Here is a 6,000-nt window from a genome sequence, read left to right as displayed (position 1 = left end):
TCTCAAAATAACCATCTTTTCGGGGTCTGGATGCCAGGTTCTTTTATGGATCAGAGATGGGGGGGAGGTGAGGAAACAAAGTGAAAAAGGTCATTTAATCTTGCATGTATCTCCTAAAATGGCAAGCCTCAGGAAGGGGCATGTGTTAATTTCTTCCTTCCTGCCATCTCCGGGTGGACAGGGTTCTGAACAAAGGCACTTTAGGTTAATGGTCAGGCAGAGGGACAGGATTCTCTGAGCCAGGCCATTATATGTGATTATGATAACAAAAGTGGCCAAAGAAACAGATCTAGCCCGGAGGAGTCAATTTTGGCTCCTCCCTGTTTCCAGCTCTTTGCCTGGGATCCATCTCTGCTGTCTTCCCCCATCCATACTTGGGTGGACCTCAGGCTAGATCAAGGCTGAGGATGGCCTACATGCATGTGTGCTCAGTTGTGTCTGCCTCTTTGTGACCCCATGGACTGTAGCCCACCAGTCTCCTCTGTCCATGAGATCTTCCAGGCATGAATACTGGAGTGGGTTGCCATTTCCTCCTCCAGGGGATCTTCCTGACCCAGGGATCGAACCCCTGTCTCACCTTTCCTGTGTTGGTAGGCAGAATCTTTTACCATTAAACCAACCAGGAAGACTGAAGATAGCCTAGCGCCCTTAAGTTTGCTGTGGGAAAACTCATCTTGCTGTAACAGCTTATCATGGTATCTCTGCCCTCCCTTACATATTCTGGAACTGCAGTATTTTTATACTTCCCTATAAGATGCCAATGTATAGAAAGTTTGTCTCAGGCTATTCCATCTTCCTTATCCTTGGCACCCATTTCCATATCTCTCAGTTACCTGGTCCTCAGGCACTCACTTCCCATCCTAATTCATGCTCAGAGACACCTCTGAGATGGTCCTCTTCTGAGGAAAGTGGCTGACAGTGCACAATGTGGGTTCTCTAAAGTGTAAAAATCATTTACACTTTAATAGAATTAAAGCCTGGATATATAGAATGCCATATCACAAAGGGACTCAAAATGCTCTCATTCCAACCTCTCCCCAATTTTGCAGAAGGAGAAATTGAGATACAGAATGGGAATTATCTTATGGAAGAACACACAGTTGATTAGCAGCAGTCAGCAGCCAGCATTCTTTCTATCATAACCTACAATCTCCAGAAAAGTTTTTCAACTTAAAAAAATATTCACAACTTAAAAGATGAGTTACGTTTTATTCAGTGGGAATTTAAGACTTTAGGCCCAGGAGACAGCAACTCATATAAGCCTGAAAGAACTGCTCCTAGGAGGCAAGGTGGGGAACCAGGTTACATAGAAGTTTTGAAACAAAGGGTAGGTAGCCAGAAGATCAAAAGATTATCATAAATTAAAGAAACCAGATAGCCCAAGTTAAGAAATTTAGCGCTTCTCTATGTATGGGAAGATGCAAGAGTCCGGGCTCACAGAAGTCATTCCTTTGATGTGCACCTCAGCTCTCTGGGGCCAGTATGCTGTATTTTCACATGCAGAGCTTCCTCGGGGCTCACCATAGGAAGTGACAGCAGTCTGATGGCTGCTAGTGGAAGGTATTCTTTTCCTTCCTTAGCTTCCTCAGGGCTCACAGGCTCACACTGGAGGGTTGCAATTGCTGGGAGATTGTGACATAATTTGTTTACTGAGATGGCAAGAAATAGTCCATTTCTCAAAGCTAAGCAAGCTAATTTCAAGCAAAGGAATCAGAAACTAAGAAAGGGGATTTAAGAGGGAATCCTACCACATCTTGGCACCTTGAAAATCATGCCATATTGTTCAGGTCTCCTGCAACCGACGTAGGTAGTATCTGCTAACTTGTACTGTCCCTGGAAGGGAGATGGCTTTTCTTCTCCCATCTCTTTCTACTAAGCAGTGTGGTCCCCAGGACTCCTCTTTCAGGTCTGGGGCAAAGGATGGTGGGATCATCTCCTGAAGTCACTAAAGAGATCATAATACCAACAAGTCCCTTCTTTGACGGCTCCCGAAGGACCTGGTTTGTGATATGAAGTCTCCTTGGAGGAAATCATTTGTCGGGAAGCACTTGAGAAGGGTGATGGGAGGAGTCCTATTGCCAAGTCCAGACTCTCTCAGTTCACCTCGTGATGTGCCAGTAAGTCTATAGATGAGGTGTTGAGGCAAGAAATATGACTATTCAGAAAGCCGGCAGACTAAGAAGATGGCAGACTACTATCTCAAAACAGCCAACTTATCAGAGTCTGGAAGCCAAGAACAGGGTAAAAAGGAGTTTGAATTCCAAGAATGGGGATCAAAGGAAAAATGTAGACTAAGTGAGGCCTGTTCCTTCCTAGTGCCTTGGAATTGACTAAGGTACCTATAGTCAGACAAGTGAAGAGCAAGACCCAACAAACTCTTCAAAGCTTTGTATACAGGTGGAGCTTTGCAGAGCCCAGGGGCCAGTGCAGACAAGGATTTCCTCCTGCCCACCCAGGCATGGAACACAGCAATGCTCTGCCTCCCCGAGGTCTAAAGCTTTAAGAACATAGAGAGTCGACATCTATGATACAGATTCTGAAGATACCATTACAGGCAGTGGAAATGGAAGAAATCACCAAGTGGATTCTCAGGCAAATGATATGAGGAATGGGAGCTGTAACACGTGAAGAAGAAGAAAGAACAGGTCGTATTTCCAGTGGTGACAGTAACTGACAAACATGTTATTGGGAGCGTAAAGAGATTTATGTGAGTGTCTGAGAGATGATGACAGGAGTCTGAAGAGTACTAAAAGCAGGGTCAACTCTATTAACTGAACTATCAAGTCACTGCCTTAATTATTAAAAATAAACATAATCTGGGACTTCCCTGGTGGTCCAGTGGTTAAGATTCTACTGCAGGGTGCGTGGGTTTGATCCCTGATCAGGGAACTAAGATCCAGCATGCTGCACAATGCAGCTCAAAAAAAAAGCCCCAAAAAACAAAACAAAGAGATTAATCTGCCTTTCTCAAATAATTAGTGAAATTGTGCATCTTTTCACATGCTCATTTGTATATCTTCTTTGAAAAAATGCCTATTCAGGTCTTCTGCCCTTTTTCATTGGGTTGTTTGTTTTTCTGATATGGAGTTATTTGAGCTCTCTGTGCATTTTGGATATTAATCCCATATCCATCATATTATTTGCAATTATTTCCCCCCATTCCCTAGGTTATCTTTTCATTTCTGTCAATGGTATACTTTGCTGTGCCAACATTGTTAAGTTTAGTTGGGTCCCCTTTGTTTATTTTTGTTTTTATTTCTTTTGTTTTAGGAGACTGAGCCAAGAAAATACTGCTATGTTTTATGTCAGTGTTCTGCCTATGTTCTCTTCTTGGAGTTTTATGGTTTCCATTATTATATTTAGTCTTTAAACCATTTTGAGTTTATTTCAACAATGAGCTATCACCTCACATCTGTCAGAATGGCTATCATAAAAAAAGTATACAAATAACAAACATTGGGTAGGATATACACTGTTGGTTGGAATGTAAATTGGTGTAGCCATTATGGAGAACCCTATTATGGAGTTTCCTTAAAAAACTAAAAATAGAACTATCATATGATCCAGGAACTCCACTCCTGGGTACATACCCAGAAAAACTGAAAATTCTAATTCAGAAAGACACAGGCACCCCAGTGTTCACAGCAGCACTATTTATAATAGTCAAGACAGGGAAGCAACACAAGTGCCCATCAACAGATGACTGAGTTAAGAATATGTTCTATGGAAACTTCCTGGACAGTGGTTAGGACTCTGTGCTTCCACTGCAGGGCGCTTGGGTTCAATCTCTGCTTGGGGAACTAAGATCCCACAAGCTGCATAGCACATCCCAAAAAAAGATGTGCTCTCTCTATGTATATATATGAATATTACTCAGCCATGAAAAAAGAAATGCTGCATTTGCAGCAACATGGATGAACCTATTGTGCTTAATAAGTCAGAGAAAGATGAATACTATGTGATATCACTTATATGTGCAATCCACAAAGTAATCCAAGTGAATGTATATGCAAAACAGAACAAACTATGGCTGCCAAAGGGAGAAGGAAGGGGGAGGGACAAATTAGGAGAATGCGGTTATCAGATTCAAACGACTAGGCGCAAAATAGATAAGCAATGAGGATACACTGTATGCTGCTGCGGCTGCTGCTAAGTCACTTCAGTCGTGTCCGACTCTGTGTGACCCCATAGACGGAAGCCCACCAGGCTCCCCCGTCCCTGGGATTCTCCAGACAAGAACACTGGAGTGGGTTGCCATTTCCTTCTCCAATGCGTGAAAGTGAAAAGTGAAAGTCAAGTCGCTCAGTCGCATCCGACCCTTAGCGACCCCATGGACTTCAGCCCACCAGGCTCCTCCATCCATGGGATTTTCTAGGCAAGAGTACTAGAGTGGCTTGCCATTGTCTTCTCCGACACTGTATAGTACAGGGAATTATAGCCATGTCTTGTAATAAACTGCATTGGAGTAAAATCTACAAAAATACTGAATCACTATGCTGTTCCACTGATGCTAACACAGTATTTTAAACCAACTAATAGTTCAATTTTAAAACATTTTTAAATAAACATAATCTAAATATTAAATCCTAATTGATGACATCATTCTTGCCTATATAGGAAAAGTTCAGTTCGGTTCAGTCGCTCAGTCGTGTCCGACTCTTTGCGACCCCATGAATCACAGCACACCAGGCCTCCCTGTCCATCACCAACTCCCGGAGTTCACTCAAACTCATGTCCATCGAGTCGGTGATGCCATCCAGCCATCTCATTCTCTGTCGTCCCCGTCTCCTCCCACCCCCAATCCCTCCTAGCATCAGACTCTTTTCCAGTGAGTCAACTCATCTCATGAGGTGGCCAAAGTATTGGAGTTTCAGCTTCAGCATCAGTCCTTCCAATGAACACCCAGGATTGATCTCCTTTAGAATGGACTGGTTGGATTTCCTTGCAGTCCAAGGGACTCTCAAGAGTCTTCTCCAGCACAGTTCAAAAGCATCAATTCTTCGGCGATCAGCTTTCTTCACAGTCCAACTCTCACATCCATATATGACCACAGGAAAAACCATAGCCTTGACTAGATGGACCTTGGTTGGCAAAGTAATGTCTCTGCTTTTTAATATGCTATCTAGGTTGGTCATAACTTTCCTTCCAAGGAGTAAGCGTCTTTTAATTTCCTGGCTGCAATCAGCATCTGCAGTGATTTTGGAGCCCAAAAAAATAAAGTCTGACACTGTTTCCACTGTTTCCCCATCTATTAGCCATGAAGTGATGGGACCAGATGCCATGATCTTCGTTTTCTGAATGTTGAGCTTCAAGCCAACCTTTTCACTCTCCTCTTTCACTTTCATCAAGAGGCTTTTGAGTTCCTCTTCACTTTCTGCCATAAGGGTGGTATCATCTGCATATCTGAGGTTATTGATATTTCTTCCAGCAATCTTGATTCCAGCTTGTGCTTCTTCCAGCCCAGCGTTCCTCATGATGTACTCTGCATATAAGTTAAATAAGCAGGGTGACAATATATAACCTTGATGTACTCCTTTTCCTATTTGGAACCAGTCTGTTGTTCCATGTACAGTTCTGACTGTTGCTTCCTGACCTGCATACAGGTTTCTCAAGAGGCAGGTCAGGTGGCCTGGTATTCCCATGTCTTTCAGAATGTTCCACAGTTTATTGTGATCCACACAGTCAAAGGCTTTGGCATAGTCAATGAAGCAGAAATAGATGGTCTTCTGGAACTCTCTTGCTTCCTCCATGATACAGCAGATGTTGGCAATTTGATCTCTGGTGCCTCTGCCTTTTCTAAAACCTGCTTGAACATCTGGGAGTTCACGGTTCACATATTGCTGAAGCCTGGCTTGGAGAATTTTGAGCATGACTTTACTAGCGTGTGAGATGAGTGCAATTGTGCGGTAGTTTGAGCATTCTTTGGCATTGCCTTTCTTTGGGATTGGAATAAAGACTGACCTTTTCCAGTCCTGTGGCCACTGCTGAGTTTTCCAAATT

The sequence above is a fragment of the Moschus berezovskii genome, chromosome 14 (assembly GCF_049115385.1).
Source record: "Moschus berezovskii isolate FMDL1 chromosome 14, NW_MosBer_1.0, whole genome shotgun sequence".
NCBI classification, from domain to species: Eukaryota; Metazoa; Chordata; class Mammalia; order Artiodactyla; family Moschidae; genus Moschus; species Moschus berezovskii.
Note: the sequence above shows the minus strand (reverse complement) of the source record.